At 40.6% G+C, this 26,407-nt stretch overlaps 1 long non-coding RNA gene across 1 annotated transcript; it reads right to left on the bottom strand.

Moving 5' to 3' along the window:
- Positions 1-7,974: 7,974 nt before the first annotated feature.
- On the bottom strand, positions 7,975-16,653 carry LOC144586507 (uncharacterized). Its single transcript, XR_013541365.1, has 3 exons — positions 15,653-16,653; positions 14,497-14,708; positions 7,975-8,594 (listed from the first exon to the last, which is right to left on the bottom strand). It is a non-coding gene; the product is annotated as an uncharacterized LOC144586507 (long non-coding RNA).
- Between the last annotated feature and the right edge of the window lie 9,754 nt (positions 16,654-26,407).

Raw genomic sequence — 26,407 nt, 5'->3', positions numbered from 1 at the left:
ACGAATATGGAAGATAAAACCAAATCTAGAAAACGGCTGTTAAGAACTGAAACATTCAGTAGCTAATTGTATCATTTTTAAAAATCTCCCATTATTCCCACTCATTTTGTTCCCTTTGAAAAGTTCTTTTGTTAAATGCCCTCATTATCTCCCGAAATTAATGAGTTATAGGGAACTGTTATTTGTAACTCATTATTTCAGTTATTTGTAACTCATTAATGTACCTCAGTTATTTGTAACTAATTACTTTAGAGTTATTTATAACTCATTACTTTAGTTATTTGTAACTCATTACTGTATACCAGTTATTTGTAACTCATTACTCCAGAGTTATTTATAACTCATTACTTCTGAGTTATTTGTAACTCATTACTTCTGAGTTATTTGTAACTAATTACTTTAGAGTTATTTGTAACTAATTAGAGCTATTTGTAACTCATTACTTTAAAGTTATTTGTAACTAATTACTTTAGTTATTTGTAACTAATTACTTTAGAGTTATTTGTAACTCATTACTTTAAAGTTATTTGTAACTAATTACTTTAGAGTAACTTGTAACTCATTGCTTCTGAGTTATTTGTAACTCATTACTTTAGTTATTTGTAACTCATTATTTCAGTTATTTGTAACTCATTACTTCAGAGTAATTTGTAACTTATTACTTCAGCGTTATCTGTAATTCAAATTTATTAGGTTGGCCGCGAATGGAAAAAAAAAAGAAATTCTCTGAGTCTAAGAGACCCGGTTGTCAATAGTTCAGGAGTAGGAAACCCTAAGGCTTAAGGTGAATAGCTTGATAGTGTGGAAAGACAAAGGCAGGAAAAGGACTCTGAGGAGATTTCTATACTGTGGTTAAAAGTTTACCTCAAGCTGAGAGGGTGAGGACCAAGAGGGCTAGCTTTAGATCCCAAAGCTGTGAGAAAGGGAGAGCACTGAAGGGACCTAAAAGTGGAAGCCAAGGTCTAAAAAAGGAACAGCTGAGGTGAAAATAACTGAGGCTTACAAAAGAAAAATATTGCTTAGAAAATCTGGGTGTCTGTAGACCAAGAGATACAAAGTAACAGACACTAAGAAACCGCGAGGCTGAAGCCCAAAGATACAACATAGCAATCTTAAGCTGCCAAAAGAAAGCTACGTACTGTAGTTTAAGTCTCTAACACAGGAAAAAAGAGGTCACTTTAAACAGAGGCTTGTGTATTGCAATTGGTGAGAAAACAGCCTAGCAATTTAATAATAAATATAAACTGTTAAGTGTGCCTTCCAAGAGAGGGAAGAAGGCAGTTATAGAACTTGCTGAGAGTCAGACTTTACCTCAGGAAGGGGAAATTTCAGACTAAGAGGGCCAGGAATATGAGGACCCTAGGGAACAGGAGGGTGCCTCATGGAGAGAAAACTCCCTGGAGTTTTTAAAAAGGAAAATTGAGAAAGAATATGAATTTCGGTTAAAACAATTAGAAAGAGAGATAGCCATGAGACAAGAAAAGAGACTGCTGGAAATGAGAGAAAGGGCTGAACAAGAAAAGAGACAGCTAGAACTGGAAATTAAGGAAAAAGAGAGGCACCACCAATTAAAAATGAAACAATTAGCATTCAAAATCCATAACTATAATAATAAGGAATCCAATCCTGAGGGAAATATATCAAAACCAGCTGAAAATATAAAAGAAGTAAGAAACTGAAATTATTCTGAGAAAAAAATTGGAGGGAAGGCTTGGGATAAGAGAAAGACAGAATCCAGAGACTGCCCCAAAGATCAACTGACAGTTGGAAGCCATTTTAGAGAGAGATCCTGAGAGCAGTACCAGCAGAAAGGTAAAAGCTCTGAAGAAAGGGGAGACAGAAACCCTTACAATGAACAAAGAAATTTTAAAAACTTGTTTTGGTTGTGGGAAATCAGATCATTTCATTTCCAATTGTGAATTTGTTAAAAACATAGAAAGGGGACAACAGAAAACAGGGGGAGTTGTACCTAAAAAGGTATACTGTATACAAAAGCAGGATGAAAAATCTGAGGTAAAACAGCAGAGTGACAGTTTAACTGATGCAGTGAAGCAGGAGCAACTGCCTCCTATTTATTTATTTATTTATTTATTTATTTATTTATTTATTTATTTATTCATTCATTCATTCATTCATTCATTCATTCATTCATTCATTCATTCATTCATTTAATTGATTGATTGATTGATTGATTGATTTGATTTAGACCCCACCTATCTGGACCGATGGACAATAGCAGATATTGTTCACTGCTGTTATATTAAAGCCAACAAGGAATGGATGAATTCAGCTGGAGAAAATATTTATATTAATAATATCAAATATCTAGCATTGAGAGATTCTTGTTCTCAGATTACTATATGCCATACAGATATTATTCCTCAGGAAGACATCATTCCAAATGAGAAAATTTCAGTTAAAGGAATTGGGACAGAAGTGATTAAGCTACCAGTAGCTGAAGTACATATAAATTATCAAGGGTGCGCTGGTAAATTTAAAATAGCTGTTTCAGATCAGATTCATATGCCTTGTTTAATTGGACTTGGAGGTACTGTTTTACCGTGGTTCTGATCCTTTCTGGGAGAACTCAGAACGTGATGCTGGGAGACTCCTGCTCAATGCCCTAACCATTGACCTGTGGTGTTCCTGAGGGTTCTGCTTTGTCCCCCATGCTTTTTAACATCTAAGTACATGAAATTGCTGGAAGAGGTTTGTGACGGACAGATCAGGAACCACTCCTGTCCATCACAATGGAACCCTGACTCAGGAGCCAATGGCTGTACAGAAGAGGTGGAACTAAGGATATTTAACAGAATAGATGACAGTTAAAGAGCAGTTAGAGTCTGAGTTGAAGTTAGAGAAATGAGTTAGGAGTTAGAGATAACTTCAGTCGGGGATCAGTTAGAGTTAGTGAAGAGTGATAGAGAGACAGAGAAAGAAATGAATAAGAAAAGAGATGAATAAATACTTGTATTAACATGATTCTGCATAAGCAAATATAAATGTTACTAAAGCACAGTTGATTGATTAAATGAAATAAGACCATCCATGATTTACTTTATATGATTTACTTATGAACACTTTAATATTGTTTAATTGAATCACACTGATTGAAGAATCATATTTGATAGAGTGAGGAGAAATCCTCTGGTGGCGGCGGAAAGGGTTGAAAACAAGTGTCATTTCCAAAAGTGAACCTGGGTTGTGTGGAGAAACAAACAGGGGAACTGGGTGTGTCTCAAGGTTGTCTGGAGTTCTGGGGTTCAGTGTTGTCAATGTGTACACTATATCCATCTCTCTCTCCATCTAACTCCAAGGAAGCTGTTCTGGGCTCTAAATCAGTGCCTGGTATCAGTAATAGCCTGGATGAAGGCAAACAAACTGACCTGACTAGACAAGACAAAGATGCTCCCGGTCAATCAGAAGGCAGATGAGGGAATAGGGCTACAACCAGTGGATGAGGTTACATTCCCCCTGAAAACTCAGGTTTGCAACTTTGGTGTACTGGATTCATCTCTGAGCCTGGATGCCCAGGTTTCAGCCGTAGCCAGGAGTGCTTCTGCACAGTTAAAACCGGTGCACCAGCTATGCTCGTTCCTTGAGATGTCTGATGTAGCTACAGTGACACATGCCATAGGTTCATCCCACTTGGATTACTGTATGTGGGGCTGCCTTTGAAGATATTTTGGACACTTCAGCTGGCTCAAAATGAAGCAGCTAGACTACTGACTGGGGCCAGTTATAAGGAGCATACAATGCCACTGTTAAAACAACTGCACTGGCTGCCAGTCTGTTTGGGGGCCCAGTTCAGTGTGCTGGTCAATACGTATAAAGTCCTATACAGCTTGGGTCAAGGCTATCTGAAGGACTGTATCTCAACATATAACCCTTCTCAACTTTTAAGATCATCAAAAGAAGCTGTCCCCTCAGTCTCATTGCCAGTGCAGGCACAGCTGATGGGAACAAGAGAGGGGGCCTTCTCTATGGCAGCTTCCAGGTTATGGAATGCTCTCCCTCAGGAGACCAGGCTGGCCCCCTCTCTTTTATCCTTCCAATGACAGCTGAAGACTCATCTTTTTAGGCAGGCTTTTAACAATCATGATTAAGACCCTAATGCCTTTTAAAAGTTAGGATAGTTTTTAATGCTTAGTCGCTTCTAATTATTTAATTGTATGTTAACTGGTGTACATTTTAATTGTTTTTTTAAAGTTTAACTTGTGTTTTTAATTCTACTCTTTCAATATTGTGAGCTACCTTCGGTCCCCTTATGAGGAGAAAGGTGACCTATAAATAGAACAAACAAAATAAATAAACCCTTGCTGCCATCTCCATAGCTGCAGTCAACCACATGGTGTCACTCATCTCTCATTTCCAATCTACTACTTCTCTTGGTAGCATGAGAAAATATGCAACATATCTGCTCCGAGTTCTCTCTGTTCATCATAGGGCTGGGAGTCTCAGCTGCATCATGTTGGGCACAAAATAGGAGCAACTTGGTCTAGCAGAGACAAGCTATAGGAACAGCTCTATCCTGCCCCAGAGCTGTGTTACTCAGTTTGAACATGAACAACATAGAACCTGGTAGCACGTTAAACACTAGCAGACTTTAATTGGCAGAAGCTTTCATAGATGTGTCTTAGGAAGATACTGATTTTTTCTTTCAAAAAAAAATTTTTTAATGGGAGGAAAATTACAGACTAGAAGGAACTAAGAAGTCAGGCTAGATTACTGTAACACACTCTACACAGGGCTGCCTCTGGATGTCATCAGGAAACTTCAGAGGGGCCAAAACGTGGCAGCCAGATCGCTGAGTAGGGCTGGTTACAGGAATCTCCATTTATGAACCTGCTCAGGTGTTGCTACGAGCAGGAGAGGCCTTTCTCTTGGTTCCACCACTCTCACAGGCATGTTTAGTAGGGACAAGGGACAGAGACTTCTCTACTGCTGCACCCAGACTCTGGAACTCCCATGGGAGGCCAGGGTGGCCCATCTTTACTGTCCTTCCACAAGGAGGCAAAGACCTTTCTCTTCAGACAAGTCTTCCCTCAGTGATTGTACCTTAGTGCTTGAATATATTTTGGTGTTGCTTTTGTTTACTTTTTTTAGTGTTGTATTTGTTTGATCTTTTTTTGTATACTTATTCTTCTTAGCTTCAAATATTCATATATAGGCATCCTTCAGTCTCCAGAGACTATGGTAACGTGCTCTGTATGGAGGACTTGGAACAGCGTCTAGTGTTTTGACGCTGTACGCGAAGCTAGAGTGTCCTCTCCAGGGCACAAAACCTGGGTAAAATAATATGGAGGATAGGCTGTTACCCAACCAGCAAATCCACCCTCTCCACATCACTGAAATAGTCCAATGGAGAATGACTAACTTAAAAAATAATCCTGAACCATGCAAAATCATACTTCAGTAGACATGGTAGGTTTTATGGATGAACAATTCAAGGAAATTTTCTTTCAGATTTTCGTGTATGAAATTATGAATGTTTAGCCAAATCCATACTCAACCCATGCCTCCTACAGTTGATTTGATTAAAAAAAAAAAGAGCTAAGTACCGTATTTTTTGCTCCATAAGACACACTTCCCCCCCCAAAAAATGTAGGGGGGAAAGTCTGTGCATCTTATGGACCGAAGGCAGCAATTTCGTCGCTGCTGGCCCCGTGGGGGGAGCGTCGCAAGGGTCCGGGTGAGCCTTCCAGGACCCTTGCGAGGCTCCCCCACCCCCCATGGGGCCAGCGCCGGCGAAATCGCCAGCTTCCAGGTGGGGGGAACATCGCAAGGGTCCTGGAAGCTCACTCAGACCCTTGCGACGCTCCTCCCACCCCTGCACGGGACCAGCGCCGGCGAAACCGCCAGCTTCTGGGAGTGTTTGGAAGCTTGGGGAGCCTCCAAACACTCCCAGAAGCTGGCGATTTTAGCCCCCCTGCCCCCATGGGGGGGTGGGGGGAGCATGGCAAGGGTCCGAGGGAGCCTCCCAGGACCCTGGCCACGCTCCCCCCATGCCCGCACAGGGCCAGTGCCAGCAAAATCGCCAGTTTCTGGGAGTCTTTTGAGGCTTGGGAAGCCTCTGAAGAGTCCCAGAAGGTGGTGATTTTGCCCCCTCTGACCCCCGAGGGGGGCAGGGTGAGTCTCTAAAGCATCCTGGAACACACCCTAGGACCCTTTGGAGGCTCACCCTGCCCCCCCCCCCGCTGGGCCAGAGGGGGGGGGGAAATAGCCAGCTTCTGGGACTTTTCTGAAGCTTCCCAAGCCTCAAGTCCCAGAAGCTGGCGATTTCACCGCCTTTGACCCCCGGGGGAGGCAGGGCGAGCCTCCAAAGGTCCTAGGGTGTGTTCCATAAGATGGACCTCTCCATAAGGCTCACCAATTTTTAGGAGAAGAAAACAAATTATTTTTTTCCTGTTTTCTTCTCCTAAAAATTTGGTGCATCTTGTGGAAAGGTGTGTCTAATGGAGCGAAAAATACGGTACTTCTGCTGAATTAATGTAAATCTTGTTGACAGCTAAATTGATCTGTAGCAATGCAAACAGCAACAGTAACATGGGCCTCACTCCTATCCTTGGAGACAATATACTAAAAGCTGACAGAAATTAGATCAGCAATTTAAAATAAATACATCAGATAAAGATGCACAGCCATGTCCAATGGGGAGGGCGATACAGTATATGGATATTTTGGCAAGCAGAAAAGCTGGGGGGGGGGAACCACAAATAAAGCAGTACTGTCTGCCACTCTAAAACCAGTACAAAAATGTGGAGCAAACATTTAGCTTGTATGTCATCAATCTCTGAGATCAAGCCCAAATATTAAGCAGAGTATAAATAAGTAAATAATGTTTGTGAAAGAGAGCAAGAAATAGGAGAGCAAGGCACGTACTGTACATGGAAGGAATTCAGGAATAAGGGGAAAGCATCAGAGTTCAAAGCCATATGTTTGTATTTTTAGTGGGGGACTTCTAGTGGATGGGGAGTGTTTGGGGAATGTTATGTGTGTGCATGTGTCTGGTCTCTGGGTGTCTGTGAATTTCGTTGTATGGTATACTGTGTATATACTTACAATGACAATAAATTTTATTATTATTATTATTATTATTATTATTATTATTATTATTATTATTATTATTATTATTATTATTATTATTATTATTATTATTATTATTATTATTATTATTATTATTATTATTATATTTGTTTGGGGAAAGGAGAAAGATGATTTCACTTACCAGCTTCTTTGAGGGTATGATATCATCAATCCAAATTTGCCTTGGGCTTAGATGCTGCACATGAATTGGGACTAGAGTTATTTTGTGACTCACTAAGGAGAGGCTTGGATAAACTGCTTGGAATTCTATTTCTCCTTTGAAATAAAAATATTTTTGGAAAAAATCCATATACGTACGTAAATAAATAAATAAATAAATAAATAAATAAATAAATAAATAAATAAATAAATAAATAAATAAATAAATACAAACAAACAAACAAATAAATAAATAAATAAATAAATAAATAAATAAATAAATAAATAAATAAATAAATAAATAAATAAATAAATAAATAAATAAATAAATAAATGTGAGGGGCCTCAAAGAAGTCAGGGTAAAGACTTTGGGTAAAGAGGTGAACACAGGAAAAGGCTGAAGAGTAAAACCTTTTAAAATCGATTTTAGCATCTGTAAGAGAGTATTACTTCAAAGTTGTACACTGATGGTAATTCATTCCACTCAAGCTGAATCAAATAAACAAAAAGCTGGATCCAAATATCCAGTTTCTGGGTAGAGGTATTTGATGTAATTGGAAAGATAACATCACAAAGGACTGTCACAACCACAGCCATGAGATTAATGAATTTATTTTTGGATCAATTCATTATTACATCACAAGCAGTTAATCACATTTCTATGTGCAGCAGCCAGACAAATGATTACTCGGTCTTGGAAAGCAGCTGTAGAAATTTCAGTAAACACTAGGGAATCTGGAGTATGGAACTTAACATTCTTGGAAAAACTCACTGTGCACTGACAATAGCAGCATTCCATCCGAGACTCGTTGTTCAAAATTTGGCTCCCTTTTATTCAATATTGTAGTGATTATGCAGATTATTTGCGTGATCTCTGCCTCATGTTACTCTGGGAGCAGGTGTGTTAGCTTAGGTATATAATATCCTCTGATGCTCTTAAAGCGTACATTATTTTGGAGGACTGCCATTTTTATTATTTTATACTATATTTTTTATAAAAATACATTTAAAAAAATGTAATAAGAGAAAAATCAAAGGACCTTCTAAGAACAGAGGGAGTTAAAAATCAATCAGTAAATGTGCCCAAATATTGCAGAAAATTAGAGGAGATATTACATGACAGAAGAAAAGGTAGCACTAATATTTCAGATAGTCCAACAAAAAATTAGTAAAGAGAACATATTGCAGGGTGTGAATTTTTTTTAGTAATATTGTAGATGCTGGTATTGATATAGAAAAAAAGAAGACAATACACAAGTGCTCACAGAGCAAGTATCTTTGAGGAAGTGTCAGACATAACAGGTGGCAGTAAGACACCCTTTTCATCCAACATTGGACCAATCACTTTCCTGAAGAGGAAGAAAGAGAAGGAACTAAGGAAAGAAGGGTGGATGCTTTCAGAAGAGATGGCTCCTAGTGCTGCTAATCAAGATACATTGTTCAGCGATTCCATTTTCACTTATTTTCTGTAGGAGAAAATACAGTAGTGCCTTGCTTAGCGATGTTAATCGGTGCAGCAAAAATTGCCACTAACCGAAAACATCGCTAAGCGATTTTTAAAAGCCCATAGGAATGCATTGAAACCCCTTCAATGCGTTCCTATGGGCAAAAAACTCACCTTTAAGTGAAAATCCTCCACATAGCGGCCATTTTCTCTGCCTGGTATGCGAGGAATCCATCCCAGAAAACAGCAGGCGGCCATTTTTTTTACCCGGCGGCCATTTTGGAACCGCCGATCAGCTGTTGGGAAAACATCGCTATGCGAAAATCGGTAAGCGAAACAGCTTACCGATCATCGCAAAGCGATTTTTCCCATTTAGAACATTGCAATGTGATCGCTTTTGCGATCGCAAAAACCTAATCGCTATGCGATTTCATCGTTAAATGGGGCACTCGTTAAGCGAGGCACCACTGTAAGGGGAAAGTGAGTACAAATGGAAGAATCCATTGCCAGCGTTCTCTTAAAATGCCATGAAGAAGGCAAAGAGTTTTTATTAAGAAAACACTCATCATTCCGGAAACAGCTAAAAGCTTCAGCAAATAAGTCAGTGATTCTCAGTTTTGGCCCCCGTATATTCTTGGACTAAAACTCCCAGATGCATTCAGAACTAGCTATGCCATCCAGGATTTCTGAGAGCTGTAGCACAAGAACATCAGGGGACCCAAGGTTGGAAACGACTGAGATAAGTGATCAAGGAGAGAATTTAGTACAGATAATACTTCCCCTTAAAATTAACATCTGGATCAGAGAAGGAAGTCGGTTACTGTAAGATTCTGGGATTCTGTGAAAGCCTCACAGCTGCAAGAATTTGTACAAACATGGAGAGGATGTAGGGGATTTCTGAAGCAAACATGACAGAGTACAGCAAGTAGTCAACACATTTCATAGGAGGTTTCTATATCCATATTACCTTTGAAAAGATCCTTGCTTCTGTTATTTTTCTTTCACTACCTCCCTTTTTCATCTGGTATAGCTCTGAGGAGAAGATCAGAACCATTCTTTTCTGTTTTCAGATAACAGTTTGTAATTTCAACCGTGCTGGGATTTCACCGGTGTGAACCAGCCAGGATCATAAACCATGGTTTGAGGCTGGCTTGTTTCAATCAGTCTCCTATAAATATCGCCCTTCATATCCCAGCTATGTAACAACAGTTTCTGTTCTGGGTGTTTTAGTCTGTCATATCTGAGGGCAAGTTCAGGGATGCTGATTAAAGATCAGCTATAAACAATAAATCCAAGTGAGCCAAAACAGAATCAAAAACATCCAATCTCCTTGCAGCTGCACATGAGGAAGAGAACAACAAGCACAGATTGATACTTTGCTTTGAGGACTCCTCACTCATATTGAGTGAGTGCTTTTGAGAGCCTCACTGTCCGCTCTCTTGCTATGACAAATGTGTCAACAGGAAAAGAGATGGTGCCACTTCCCAGAAAGGCCATCCCCACTCACCTGATACCTCACTCAGAAGAATGTTGACCGTGAGCCACAGAGTAAGCAACTACTCTGGAGGGTCTTGCCAGCTACTACAGAAATACTGTAGCTGAAACAGAATGGCACATGGGGCTCACCAATGTAGCTGCCCACAATACACCTCACGCTGAGCGGAAGACAAGGGTGTCACAAATGGTCTACCTTACTCTGAAGAAGCCCTCAGAGTGAAGCAATGAGGAAGAGAGAGCAATAGGTATGGGGTGAACAGGAGAGGAGCACGTGTCCTCCCACCCCAGGCATCTTGTGCTGACCTTGGTAATTATGAGTTACAATCTAAAACACAAGTTGCAATATGAAAGAGGATTGGGAAAAGAACAAAATTTTGTGCAATTGGTCCAGAAAGAAGTCCTGTGCAAGTGGCGATAAATTTGTAAACAGCCTATGCTATATAGCACTGGTGCCTTTTGCTTTTGCTGTGCACTGAACAGCAAACTTTCTTCCCTGTTATATGAAGGACCTTGTGTTCTCTAGCAGGTGTACTGAAGGTCGATCTGAGGAAGCTGAGAATCTTAAGCCAGTTTTCCTTAAGTCCAGCCCCCATCTGCACTTTATAGTTCAAAGCTGTTCCAGCCTTGAATACAATTTGCATACACATCTTCCTAAATCCACAATTCTGTCTGTGTTTTAGGTTAGTTAATACTGCTTTCAGCTCTTGAAACATGGCTATTTGAGGCAAAGCTAGTCACCATTTCTTAGGAAAAAAACTTTGTGGTTTACGAGATGAGACCCTTATTTCCTTACCTTTGAAGTACTGACTGTGCACTCCTTGCAACCAATAAAACTTTGTAACCAATTGAATGTATTTCTCAGCTGCGGAGCTAATATTTTTTGAACGTAAGTGAAACCCATTTTCTTCACAGAACCTCCCTTTCTTAATGCCTTGTTTTCCCCTGTTTTACAATTCAGTGGTTTACTTCAAGGGTTCAGATTTAGTCCACTGAAGTAGCACTGATTTTTTTTATTTTGACAGTATCTTGCCAAAGACAATTTTATTATCATTCTTCCATTTAAAACAGGGAGAAAGAGAGTGATCACCGCTTTGTATAAGTAGAGCTTTTAATACCAGCTGTCTTCTCACGAACCTGAAATGACCCTGAAGCTTATAATTGATGTACAAGTTTGATTTACAAGGCAAGTACAAATATTAGTTTGCTCATTCAGGTGTAACAAGACATACTACAACTTGGGAAGAAAATGAAATAGACTTCTGAGCAGATATTCAGTACATGGAAGGTGGCTGGTCTTTGACTGTAATCAAGTTTTGTCTGTCTGTCTGTCTGTCTAGCTACAGTGGTGCCTTGCAAGACGAGCGCTTCGTTTGACAACAAAATCGCATAACGTTGAAGATTTTGTGATTGCAAAAGCGATTGCAAAACCATGTTCCCTATAGGGTTTTTTCGCTTTGCGATGATCGGTTCCCTGTTTCACTAACCGATTATCGCAAAACAACAATTTTCGCACAGCTGATCGGCAGTTTCAAAATGGCCGCCAGGTAAACAAAATGGCCACCTGCTGTTTTCTGGGACGGATTCCTCGCTGCACGGGCAGCGAAAATGGCCACGCTATGGAGGATCTTCGCTGGACGGTGAGTTTCCAGCCCATAGGAACGCATTAACTGGGTTTTAATGCGTTTCTATGGGCTTTTAAAAATTGCTTTATGATATTTTCGTTCTACAGCGATTTCACTGGAACGAATTAACATCGTAATGTGAGGCACCACTGTATCTATCTATCTATCTATCTATCTATCTATCTATCTATCTATCTATCTATCTATCTATCTATCTATCTATCTATCTATCTATCTATCTATCTATCTATCAGTACATAGAAGTGAGCTGTGCTTGGCATGTCCAGATTGGCAGGGGTGTCCCATGGGGGGGTCTCCTGCACTCATGAGCTACAGGGATGAGGACTCGAGTTGTGGGACTCACTATCAAGTTGGACTTAAGTCACACTGGTGACTCTACTTGCCCCCCCCCACAATGACTTGGACTTGTCTCACAAGTTGGACCCACCTAACCCTCCTTTTTTCACAGGGGGGGAGAAGCTTGTTTTAAATAGGGACTTGGACTTGGGGCTTCGGATTCGAAACTTGGTACCAAAATCTTAGACTGGGGAATTGTTACCAAAGCCTTGGATTGACAACTTGGACCCAAAGACCTGCCAATGTCCCTAGTGAGCTGCCCATGTAAATTAGTCAGGATGACATCTGCCCCCACTTGTTTGTGCTGGCCCTGGCCACACCCTTAGCCCATCCCACAAATGGAATATTTCCCTGGTGAAATGTTTCCACACTCTTGAATGAAAGGTATAACATGTACTGTAGAATGTATGGCGAGAGGAAGAGAAATAATGGGTATGTACATTGAGTGTTTGTTTCCTTTACAAGAAACCGTGGCTTGGCATTTATATCTGAGCCAAGGCTTTGGGAAGAACTAGTATGCCACCCTTTTTTCATAAATGTCATTGCAACAGAAATGACTTAGTTGCAATATAAACAAGGTGCCAGTCACAGCAAGGACACTGAAGGAGAAAAGTCTGAGTTTTTAAAGAAGCAGATCAAGTAGACAGAATTATAGCAGTGTGGGTATCAGGGATATTCCAAGCCCTTTCCTTTAATTATTTTTTTCAGGTGTTTTTGAGCTTAAAGCAAAGAACCAATCTTTTCGAACATGAAACCATCGCTAAAGAACAGTAAGAATCGATGGGTCGTGTCCTACGTTGTCCTTCCAGAGTTCTGCTCATGTGGTGGGACTTTGCTGCCCCACCTTTCCTCTTGGCCCTTTGCGCTATCTTGGTTTCTGCTCTGGAGTTTCTCTGCCCATTTGTAGTGAAGTGTGAGGGCCTGGGGAGCTGCAGGAGAAAGTGGATCGCCTGCTTCCCGTTAACACTGATGAAAGTAAAGTAGTTCTGAGAGAGGAATTGACCCCATTGGATCAGTAGATCCAGCTCCACCATTAAGCAGAGTAAAGCAACATCTTTGGGTAGAAGGCTCAAAGTGTTGTGAAAGGGTAGCAAACTGCCAGTTGTTTAATTTGTTCTTGGGGAAAATGTTTTACCACTAGATGTAGGAAGAGGTGCTTTTGTCTTCTTTTTCTGCCTCAGATGTCAAAGTAACTTGCCTGGCTTTGGGTACAATGCAGCTTGACATGGCGGGGGGAGGGGTTCATTTGTCACTGCTCCTTAGACATAAAAATATCTTGGGTTAGTTCTAACAGTGAGGAAAACCTATTTATTATTGGTTGCACAACAAATAATATGAGCTTTCCTTTGCCAATACCTGTGGACAACACCTGTTTTAAAGATATTGTTATTTCTGGGGATGTTCCATTATACCTATGAGTTCGGTCTCATAAGACTTCCTGCTGTAACCATTATCCTTCCCCTTGTGGTGAGAAAGGTAGAAAGCAGCATGCATAGATGAGTCCCATGGCTGAGCTTGATCTCTCCTCTATTGAGGAAGAGGAAATCCCAACCTGCCAAAGAGGTTATGTCACCAACTATGGCTGGAGCCTATGCTAGGTTTAAAAGAGTGGAATTGCTCACTCACTCTGTTTCCCATGTTCAACTGTGAATTCTTTAGCCAGAACAGCACCACCTTGGCCCATGTGCAGTATGGCAGCTGGCTTGGGAGAACAACATATGAAGAAGAGCATACAATAAATAAAAAACAAAAAGTGGTAGGTTTTTTTAAAGACCTGTTAGGAAAAGAACTCAGTAGGGACTGAATGCGCTCAGTGGCCATGGAAAGCTATCTGATTATTATGGGAAGGGACACACAGAATGGTGTGCTTGAGGTCCTGAACAGGAAGCAGGCCGCACTGTCACCTTTCATTGCGTGTCTCTCTTGTGATTAATTTTGAAAGCACAATGCTAGGCTATTTCTATATTTTACATTTTTGAGATCTTGTCACGGCAAATGCTGAAGTACAGGCATTATTTGCACCTGTGCGTGACTGAGCAGCGCTACACAGAGAGGACAAAGAACAGCTTTTATCTAGCTGTCTTTTCCATTTGTGATTTTGTCCTTCAACCATCCTGAAAATCACAATTCACAAAAGGCCACATATGGCCAAGCAACATTTTTTTACCTAAGATAATAACTTATGACTAGAATATTACAGGGCAAATCAATTGACCAGAACTAAGAATAGGCTTTATTTCCTGTTTTCCCTTTAAGCTTCCCCAACGATTAAGGTTTTTCATGTGGATGGATTAGAGCAGAAGCACATGTTCAGACTAGAGAGAGACATACCTGGGATGTAGCCAGTGTAATTTGGAAGAGGGCCACAGTCACTTCTGGATCTCAGCTGTATTTTTTTTAATAGCCTCTTTCTTTTTAGGGGCTAAAGTACAAGTTCCTTCTTTTTGTGTGTGTGCTTTATCTGTTTCAGGGATGATGGCATCCAGCACCATTTTAGAATGCTTTTTATCAGAAGGCAGACCAAGTGTTGCCCAAGAAGAAGTCTATAATGACAAATTATAGAGAATAAAATTATTACATACATTCCAGTCCTCTCTCCAGTAGCTCTTAACTATTCTCAGCTTCAGGCTAGCCACGTATACACGGTTATTTATATATGTTGATATAATATCTAGATGTAAATTTAGATCTCATTTTAATAATTTAAACAGAAACTAGCAGTTGTTGTTGTTTAGTCATTAAGTCGTGTCCGACTCTTTGTGACCCATCTTGCTGATTTTGTATGGGATAACTTTTTGTTATTTCAAGGAGGAGGAGCCTTTTGGTCAAAATTAAATACAAATGCAAATACATATACAGTACATACATACGTACGTACGTATGTATGTATTTAATTTTGACAAAAAGTTCCTCCTCCTTGAAATAACAAAAAGTTATCCCATACAAAATCAGCAAGAGAAAATAAATATATTACACAGATAAGCATTAACTTAAGTCAGCAATCCAACAAGAAAAAGTTAATAGTCTTTAAAAAACAACACCAATTTGTCATTGCCCCAATTTCCTCTATAAGATCGCCGCTCTAAAAGCAAAGCAAAGCAGTCACCTTTTAGAAAATATAGGGGAAACTATCCACTATATTTATCCAATACTTAATGGATTTATCAGTTCATAAATCTTTAAACAGAGTTACTCTTAAGTCCTTGTAAGTAGGGCAAACAAATAGGTAATGAGGTGAATCTTCAAGTGCATTGCAAAAGGAACTCTGGTGGAAGAGGCAAGTGGTAGCACACACTCTCTTCAGATCACCTCTGTTTAATTCAATTTGTTTGCTTTGTGAAATAGTTCTCCCCACTTCCTGTCTCTTTTGTCTGAACACTTCCCAGAACCCCTGTCTTTTCTCACCTCCACTTCAAATCTCCTCAAAACTTGTATCTTCCATAAAGATTAAAAAAACCCATGCTAGTGTCAAGACTGGTCCGCGTACCTCGACAGTTTCTCAAAATAGCCACCAGCCTGCACTGAATACCAGACAAAGGTGCCTGCTAATATCATTTGTAGTTTTTAATCCAACAGTTCTTCAATTAAAGTGAAACAAAATCTGTTTTTAAGGATGGTGTTCTTTAGATTACTTTAAGTAGAGAAAAGCACAGCTCAACTGGATTTTTTTTAAAGGGCCTCATTGTTTTACTTAGCTCTCAATTATCATTGTTGCTTCAATCATACAAGCCTGTCAGGATTTTGTTCTTTTGGTGAACAGGGAGTTAAATTTTATTATTGTAATGAAGTGCAGAGTCAGGCATGTAAGGTAAAAGCCAATGTAATGACTAACAGCATACAGGTGAAACAAGATGATGTAATGCTTGATTGTTAAGTAAGACCAGATGTAATGGTGAAATGTGATTGGTTGTTTTGAGTATAAATGTAACAAAGACAGAACAGACCTTACCACTCAGCAGTAAGTCTGGTGGTCATTTACTTCTATGTTATTGCTCTGAATGTTACTATGTCAAATGTATCTTGCCTTATATATGTGTGTAGTCATAACCAATGTATTATAATCACCAAGAACTCTCTCATGTTGTTTTCTCCCCACGTCTAAGTCTCTTACTTTGCTAAAGTTAAGTGGGAGGAACGGAAGCAGTCTGATAGGAGGCTCTGTATAGCTAGCGTCCTTAAGTTTCAAGGCTTGTCTTTTAAACAGAGTGCTCTTGCCAAGCTTCACATTCAACCAGACTCTAAGAAGTTTTCTTGAGGCCGGAGCCTCATTAAGCCTCTGGAGTTTTGGCCCCACGCCAACAGTATTAAGCATCAACTCATTGAGCTTGCCCTACCAGCAGGCCAGAACAATACAGGGAAGTATTCTAGTGCCCCATTTGTATACTGTACCTTGCAGTTACTTTTAAAAAAAGACAAAACCAAGAATGTAACCTAAAAATGAATCTGGCAGTGTTGTGTGGCATCTTAAACCCTAAGAGATTTATTTCATTCCCCCCCCCCCCATGTAGCCATGTCAGTCTGTTAACAGTGAGAATAACAAGGAATCCTGTGACACTTTTAAGACAAATGGGTTTCACAAGCTTTCACAGACTAGCCCCCTTTCTTAAGATGCATGGAGTGCAGCCCCAGTTCGACAGACATAAGCATCTTCCCCCACCACAGAATAAATGTCTGTCAAACTGGGGCTGCACTCCATGCATCTTAAGAAAGAGAGCCAGGAAAGTGGCTGTCATTATGGCAGCGTGCAGTTATTACTTTTTTTTTTTTTAAAAAAAATTGTGCCTAATACTGCAATACGTTGGTAAAAGTATGTCACCAGAGAGCTGCCACCATTACACTACTGGCGAGTAATATTTTTTTCTTTCCTGTGGGAAGAAACATTGAAACATTGGTATGCCAATCTCTTGGGGAGGGGATGATCGCCAGTACTGCTAGGTGGATATTCAGTGTCCATTGTGTGCAATGCATTTCTGCAGGAGCAGCTGGTGCAACAGAGGGACACTTTCCTAAACAGAAACCCCCTTCTGACCAGTGTTCCCTGTAATTTCTACTCCCCTTTGTTTGTGAATCCCCCCCTTGCATGGGGTCTGTTACAAGTGGAATGAAAGGGACTGGAAACAATAGCTGTGGGTGCGCAGGGGAGGAGGGAAGCTGTGCGGAGGGAGGTATAGTCAAGTGTGCTCTTGCAGTCATGACTTGTTTCTGATATACAGTGGTTCCCCCGCATAGCGACGATAATCCGTTCTGGATAAATCGTCGCTATCTGGAAACGTCGCTATACAGGACAAAAAACCCCATAGGAACTCATTAAACCCTGTTTAATGTGTTCCTATGGGGACAAAACTCACTGTTATGCAAAGATTCCCCATACGGCCGACATTTTCGCCACCTCAGTAAGCGAGGGAACCACGTGAAAACGCTGCGGGTGGCCATTTTCTTTATGCGGCAGCCATTTTGGAACCACCAATCAGCTGTTTCCCAAACATCACAATGTGAAGATCGGTAAGCGAAACGCTTACCGATCATCGTAATGCGATGTTTTACCTATTAAAATATCACAATGCGATCACCAAAATGATCGCAAAATCTGCATCGCTATGTGGATTCGTCATTAAACAGTGCGCTCGTTAAGCGAGGCACCACTGTATATATATGCATACAATGGTGCCTCGCATAGCGATCGCTCCGTTTAGCGATGAAATCGCTTTGCAATGGACTTTTTACGATTGCAAAAGCGATCGCTTTGCGATGTTCCCTATGGGGGATTTTCACTTTGCGATGATCAGTTCCCTGCGATCATCGCAAAGCACCCATTTTCACACAGCTGATTGCTGGTTTCAAAATAGCTGCCCGCTGTTTTCTGGGACGGATTCTTCGCTTTAGAGGCAGCGAAAATGGCGGCGCTATGGAGGATCTTCGCTGAACGGTGAGTTCTAAGCCCATAGGAACGCATTAATCATGTTTTAATGCGTTTCTATGGTCTTTTTAATTTTGCATTGCGACGTTTTCGTTTAGCAGCTATTTTTTCAGAACGAATTAACATCGCAATGCGAGGCACCACTGTATGTATGTATGTATGTATGTATGTATGTATGTATGTATGTATGTATGTATGTATGTATGTATGTATGTATGTATGTATGTATGTATGTATGTATGTATGTATGTATGTATGTATGTATGTATGTATGTATGTATGTATGTATGCGTGTGTGTGTGTGTGTGTGTGTTTGTATATGTGTATGTGTATATGTATATGTATATGTATATGTATAAAAATCAAGGAGCTAAATTGCCTCTTGAAGGAAGAGAGAAATTAAACTGGTAGCATGGTCATAATGATTCAAACAGGAGGGAATAAATCGGTACTGCTAAAAGTTCTTGGGACATTCATTCTGGGACATAAACCCCGTGACCACAATTCAGTACAACAGAGGTATGCAAGGTATCAGAAGAACTAGAAAACATTTTCCTTGTGTGACCATGGCCTAAGTCCAGTGGTGGGATTCAGCAGGCCAACAAACGGTTCTGCAGAATCAATAATACATTAGCTACCGGTTCTGTAGAACTGGTGCGAACCTGCTGAATCCCACCACTGGCCAGGATCAGTGGTGGGATTCAGCAGACCAACAAACAGTTCTGCAGAACCAATAATACATTAGCTACCGGTTCTGTAGAACTGGTGCGAACCTGCTGAATCCCACCACTGCCTAAGTCTCATTATGAACTTTATAAGGTGGAGTGTGAAGCATTGTTTCCAATATGTGCCCCCCTTCAAATATGCTGGGGGGGGCGGTGGCATATGCTTCCCCCATTGAGAATGGATGAGACAGAAAGTGAAAAGTAATGGAAATGCAGGAGGTCTGGCATTCTCGATGTTCCATCAGTGACCCCTGATGGCCATTGAGAATTGCAAGGGTTATCGGCAATCCTCAACAGTCACTGATGGATCATCAGTCAATCTACTAATGCTGTTGGATCTGTTGAGAAGTAAAGCATAATTTGATATTGCATGACTAAACCCCTTGCTTGCTTATCTCTTTATTTCCTTTTCCCTTGTTAGAGCTATGCTGGCTAGAGAATTCTAGGATTTGTACTTAGAAAAAAAACCCCTTTTGTACATGTGTCTACTAAGCTTGACTAGTAACTTCTTGGGTTTTGGCAAAGTATAGTTCAATAGTATATCTGAACTGGCAACTGTAGTTTGTCTTTGCTTTCTAAATAATTAAAGAAACCATGTCAAAATGTGGTTTCTATTCCTACTTTGGAGATCTCATGCAAACCATAGTTTGTCAATTGAGATGGAACATTAGACTATGGTATGCCAAAACCCAGGAAGTTGGATAAAATGAATAAAGAATGTGAATGGAAAAGCAAGAGGAAACGTGTAATGCCTAAGGATCTTGGAGTAACATTTGGACCAGGTCATTGCCTTTGACTGGAGCATTATAGCATTCATCAAAACTGTACAAATATAAAATAGTATGGATTCTTAGAATATAAGAAATTGTGCATCATACCATGTTTTCTGGTTTGCTTAGACTGAGTTGCCTGGTCTTGATTGATTTTGGTGTTGATTTAAAATCTGCCTTGAGTTTTTTCTATTGACTGAATGGCCCAAGTGGTAGAAGCATCACTGTCATAGATTTGTGCAAGGCAGTCTTGATTGATGTGAGTGGGACGGGATTCTGAAAAAAGAAGGAAAGATTGTGTTTGCTGCCGTTAACTGAGATAAAGCCCAAATATGCATTTGAAATCAGGAAGAGATTGCTTTAATCATAGATAAAAAGGCTTAATTTTGAAATGTCATGCTTGGCTGTAATCTTAAAAAGTGGAGGAATTAAAGTATTGATGTATTTTTCCTTCCTCTTTCATTTGCTCATTAAGATTGTAATTTCATACGCCTTTCCTATTAGCACCAAGGGATTCTTTGGCAACACTGAAAATGTGCTTTACACTGACTCAGCACTGGGGCTATGATGATGTAGAAATTTAAACGCTGTTCCTCTGTTCCAAGAGATGATGGAATTGAACCACAGTATGACTCATTTTATGAAGGTTTGGGGAGGAAGGAGCTATTTCAATTGATTTGCAGGAGATTTGCCCAGATTGGGTGAAACAGCCTCCCGCTGATCTCCTGCTAATGTATTCAGGTAGAGAGAAACACTCCGCCTTTCCTGAACCCACACTGCAAAGACATAAATGTGTGGGCAGTGGAGGTTACAGCACTGAGCCTACAGGTGGTAGGAAAAATGGGATACTTAATTCAACCTACTTTGTTGTTGTTTAGTCGTTAAGTCGTGTCTGACTCTTTGTGTCCCCATGGACCAGAGCATGCCAGGCCCTCCTGTCTTCCACTACCAGTTCAAGTTGGTAGCTTTGGTGACACTGTCCAACCATCTTGTCCTCTGTCGTCCCCTTCTCCTCTTGCGTTCACACTTTCCCAACATCAGGGTCTTTTCCAGGGAAATTCAACCTACTACTACTAGGTAAAATGTGAAGGAAGTGGACAGCAATTTGAAAGCCAATTTTGGTTGCCTTCTTTGACAACCCCATCCATATTCCTGGATTGCACAGTGAGTTTTCTTCATGGACATGAAAAGATTGTCATCACAAATGACAATCAGAAAAAACATATTCAGCTCTAAGAAGAGCTGGGTATGGTTTTTCTGCAGATATTATTTCTTGGAGACTGCAAAATTACATCATTAGGCTCATTCCAAATGCATTGATCTTGCTCTGATGTTCTTTTCTGATTTGGCAAAAAGTACTGTATGCCCACCTGCTCCCTTTTCTTACACACCTTTGAGGTGTGTTAAACCAGTTTTACAGTGCCCAAAGTGCAGAATGGTATAGCAAGCTCTAACCATAAACCAGTAATGCGAAATATGGCTTAAGATTCTGGTTTGTTACCAAGGACTGTAGTTGGAGCTGATAGCTTGCCATTTCAGAGGAAACAGTGATTTAGCAAATCTTCAGAAGAACTGCTAAAGGGAGGTAGGAAATGGGAGGAAGGAAGCTGTGAAGGATCCCTCAGATGGAAAAATTGTCATCAGTAATGCAGAGCTTGGAAAAGTTGCTCTCTCGGACTACTTCTCCCAGAATCTCTTAGCCAACATGGCCACTCTCCAATTATTAAATACCTCTCCAATTATTAAATAATCCATGGCCATTCTAGCCATGGATTATGAACAATGTATGAAAAAAGTAACTTCCAAAGGCTTGCCAATATCATAAAGCATAGTACAATATATCAGATAGTTATACTTGAATTGGCTGCTACTTTTCATTCTTCTCATCATTCATTCCAGTTTTCTTTGGTCTAATACTTTTTCCAAAGACATGTAGCTTTCAGGTAGTACAGAATCTGTATGGATATCTAATTGAGGACCAAAACACAAAATATCCAAATAATTGGTTTCTGTAGAGAAGGGCAAGGGTGGAATAGTTAATGGGAAGGGAGATAGACCAGAAGAGAGAAGTGAAGGTTGATTTATATATCGGACAGGTTTGAGAAATGATATGAGGTCTGAGTCTATAATTTACAGTGCTTGATGGTCAACTATTAATTTGCTCATATTGTGTTTTGGAATTGAATGGCATTTAGCTTTTGACAGTCTTTCTTAATGGACATAAAATGGCATGTGGTTTGATAGGAGCCAGCATAGCATTTCATAAACATCTATCACAAGCAATTCAAGGTGTGCCAAGTCTAAAGCACTTACTCTTTCAAACACAGAAAATTCAAGCTTGCTAGTAGACATTCATCTACAGTGGTACCTCGACTTAAGAAATTAATCCGTATTGGGACTGCGTTCTTAAGTTGAAACGTTCTTAAGTCGAAGCACCATTTCCCATAGGAATGCATTGAAAACCATTTGATCCGTATCTGCTGTTTTTCGTTCTTAAGTTGAGGCGCTGTTCTTAAGTTGAAGCATTAGTTCCCATAACTAATACAAAGCCGGTTAATCCATATCTACCACTGGGGGGATTTTTTCTTCTTCTTTTGACCTAAGGTAAATTTAGGTCAAAAAGGGCAGGAAAGTTTTTCCCCCTCTTTTTTTGGTTCTTAAGTCTAGGCTTCATTCTCAAGTCAAAGCAACTTTTTGTGAACGGAGCCATTCTTAATTCAAATTGTTCATATGTAGGGACGTTCTCAAGTCGAGGTACCACTGAATTGAAACATTTGCAAAATCTAAATCTTAATCTCTGCTGTACTAACACTGTTTCTCTAGTTCCAAATCAGAGTTACGTCTTAGGTGGAACATGGAGGTGTCCCTAAAAATGGCACTTCACTGCAAGTCCTTCTTCCCTCTTTGTAACATGTGGAAACACTCCCCTTGTGTTGTGACATTAGCTTACCATATCTTTTCCTGCTCCGACTAAAAGGGAAGTACAATCTGATGTTGCAGTACTGCTGGGCTAGGAAATGTGTATCTCTCCAAATGGTGGACTGCAAATCCCCTCTCCCATCCTTCACCATTGGTCATGCTGGCTGGTAGCACTAGTGGAATTTCAGCAACACCCACAGGGCTGTATTTCCCTGAGCTACATAGTACAGTGTAGGTAATTCTACACCAGTTTCTCCCAACCTGGTATCCTCTGAATACGTTGGAATATGACTCACACTATCCCCAGGTAGCATAACCTCAGAGGGCCTGGGGAAGAACGGTGCTGTAGTCCAATGACATATGGTGATTGTCTATTTGAGAAAAGGTTGTATTAAATTTTCTGATGGACTGGGGGAAAGCTCAACAAAAAGGAATTCTTTTTGTTCAGGAAGGAATGCCATTCTTCCTTTATGAGTCTGCATGTTAAAATGTACTGAATACTATTATTAGAGTCTTTATCCTGAGTGGTATCTTTGTCTTCGACCAATGGAGTGGAGTGATGCACGTATGGCTGTTCCGTTCCACTGAAAAGGTACCAGTGGCCACATAGGCCAGCAGCAGCAGTACAGTTTAATTGTTGCAGCTTGGCCTGATGGGCGAGCAGTTTCCATGTAGCATTGTCATATGTTTCTCCAACTACACTTTCAAGTTTTGGAATGAAACCTGTGTATCTGGGGTGGTGAAAGAAGGGGACGTTCTGGAGATTTATACATGCTGTGGGAGAACTCTGTGCACATGAAACGCACACATCAGGAATGAGACAGAGGAAGCTCTTGCTATGACAGTCAGAGACTTTTAGTGCTTAAGGAATTTCTTCTTCTCTGTAAAGCTTCATTTCACACTCAGCATAAGCATGGCAAGGAGCAACAGCCTAGCTTCTCTCTCTCCAGGAGTTTAAAGAGGAATGCTCTGTTCTCCTTAGCCCTAGAAAGTGGAACCACAAAAAAGCAAATTATCATGGATGCACCACAGCAAGTTCAACACATTATGGGTTTTGTTGTTGTTGTTTAGTCGTTAAGTTATATCTGACTCTTTGTGACCCCATGGACCAGAGCACACCAGGCCCTCCTGTCTTCCACTGCCTCCCAGAGTTGGGTCAAATACATGTTGGTAGCTTCAGTGACACTGTCCAACCATCTCATCCTCCATCGTCCCCTTCTCCTCTTGCCTTCACACTTTCCCAACATCAGGGTCTTTTCCAGGGAGATTTTTCTTCCCGTGAGATGGCCAAAATACTGGAGCCTCAGCTTCAGGATCTGTCTTTCCTGTGAGCACTCGGGGTTGATTTCCTGCAAAATGGATAGGTTTGTTGTCCTTGCAGTCCAGGGGACTCTCAAGAGTCTCCTCCAGCACCACAATTCAAAAGCATCAATTTTTCAGCAATCAGCCTTCTTTATGGTCCAGCTCTCACATCCATACATCACTACAGGAAAAACCATAGCTGTGACTATGTGGACCTTTGTCGGCAAGGTGATGTCTCTGCTTTTTAGATGCTGTCTAGGTTTGTCATCGCTTTCCTCCCAAGAAGCAGACATCTTTTAATTTCGTGGCTTCTGTCACCATCTGCAGTGATCATGGAGCCCAAGAAAGTGAAATCTGTGACTGCCTCCAAATCTTCCCCTTCTATTTGCCAGGTGGTGATGGGACCAGTGGCCATGACCTTAGTTTTTTTTTATGTTGAGCTTCAGATCATTTTTTTTGCGCTCTCCTCTTTCACCCTCATTACGAGGTTCTTTAATTCCTCCTCACTTTCTACCATAAGAGTGGTATCATCTGCATATCTGAGATTGTTAATATTTCTTCCGGCAATCTTAATTCCGGCTTGGGATTCATCTAGTCCAGTCTTTCGCATGATGTATTCTGCATAGAAATTAAATAAGCAGGGAGACAATATACAGTCTTGTCGTATTCCTTTCCCAATTCTGAACCAATCAGTTCCATATCAATTTCTAACTGTTGCTTCCTGTCCCACATACTGCATAGATTTCTCTGGAGATAGATAAAGTGGTCAGGCACTCCCATTTTTTAAGAACCTGCCATAGTTTCTTATGGTCTACACAGTCAAAGGCTTTTGTGTAGTCAATGAAGTAGAAATACATGTTTTTCTGGAACTCTCTGGCTTTCTCCAGAATCCAGCGCATGTTAGCAGTTTGGTCTCTAGTTCCTCTGCTCCTTCGGAATCCAGCTTGTACTTCTGGGAGTTCTCGGTTCACATACTGCTGAAGCCTACTTTGTAGGATTTTGAGCATAACCTTGCTAGCATGTGAAATGAGTGCAATTGTACAGTAGTTGGAGCATTCTTTGGCACTGCCCTTCTTTGGGATTGGGATGTAGACTGATCTTTTCCAATTCTCTGCCCATTGCTGAGTTTTCGAAACTTGCTGCCATATTGAGTGTAGCACCTTAATAGCATCATCTTTTAAGATTTTAAATAGTTCAACTGGAACACCATCACCCCCACTGGCCTTGTTGTTAGCCATGGTTTCTAAGGCCCACTTGACTTCACTTTGGCTCAAGGTCAGCAACCACACTATCTGGGGTGTCCGGAACATCCAGATCTTTCTGGTATAATTTCTCTGTGTATTCTTACCACCTCTTCTTGATGTCTTCTACTTCTGTGAGGTCCCTCCCATTTTTGTCCTTTATCATGCCCATCTTTGCACAAAATATTCCTTTAATATCTGTAATTTTCTTGAACAGATCTCTGGTTTTTCCCTTTCTATTATTTTCCTCTATTTCTTTGCACTGTTCATTTAAGAAGGCCCTCTTGTCTCTCCTTACTAGTTATGGGTTAGGGAACTGCAGTTACTGTTCTATCACACTTCTCCTTCAATAAGCTCAAGAGTGCACACAGGACTCTTCTCTTGACCACTCCATCATCATGGTATACATCTCAGGTAAGCCAAGCTGGGAGGCAGGGATTTTCATGGCTTTTCGAGGATGATAACCCAGTTTTCTCAAGGTCTACTGTAACCACTACTCCACGCTGGCTCTCATGTGGTCTGAGATCAAATTATAGGACTCCTGTGAAGGCTTGGGCCTTAAGTGCTTATAACTTTATCAGCTGAGTGCAGCTCCAGCCATGGCTGCAAATTATGAAAACAAGAAATAAGCCAGTTTTGTTTGGCCTGTCTCAAAATGAGCACTGTTTCTTAGCTCCTTACTTCACTATTATACCCTATCCAAATCAAAAGTACATTCTTTTTATATACAGCAGTCTTCCCCAGTTGGTGGTGCACCAGTGTCTGGTCTGTCATGTGGAGCTGGCATGTCGACAGTACAAAATGCATATGCCAGCTGTGCCATCTGGATAATAATGTTGACCTATTTCGTGCAATTTTATAAAGATTACTGAGGCTCCTCAGCTGCAACCAAGCTGGGTAAACCAAAGAAGGGCTTTCCTGCTATCCTCAGTGCCAGAAAATACAGGAATAATTTTGCCTCATATTACCAGGGTCATCGTGGGCATTCTTGGGTGCATGAATGGGAATAGCAGCCCTGATCAAAGCAAGCTGTTGCTTTTGAACAAGGAGTGCATAGTATCAGAACAAGCAACTTAAAAGCAGAGAAAGAGGTTAACCAACAGGAAATGGTATGTGCCCCTCAGGTCCTCTAAAGGAAGCACCCAGCTGAGGCCCATGCCCTCTTACAAGGGGGAGTACCATGTTGTGCCATGGAAAAGACAACGGTGAATGTCTTCATTTCTCCTCCTTCATTCCCCTCTTGATGACAATCAGAATGGCAAAATAAAAGCAGTGTTCATGAATGTCTTAACACTGAAGTAGTTTAGCAGTTGCTGCCTGTTTGGTTTTTAAAGCATGACTTTATGTTGGGGGGGATGTTGTATGTAA

The sequence above is a fragment of the Pogona vitticeps genome, chromosome 2 (genome assembly GCF_051106095.1).
Source record: "Pogona vitticeps strain Pit_001003342236 chromosome 2, PviZW2.1, whole genome shotgun sequence".
Taxonomy (NCBI): Eukaryota; Metazoa; Chordata; class Lepidosauria; order Squamata; family Agamidae; genus Pogona; species Pogona vitticeps.
The sequence above is the reverse complement of the archived record's forward strand: the minus strand, read 5'-3'. Positions and strand labels throughout refer to the sequence as shown.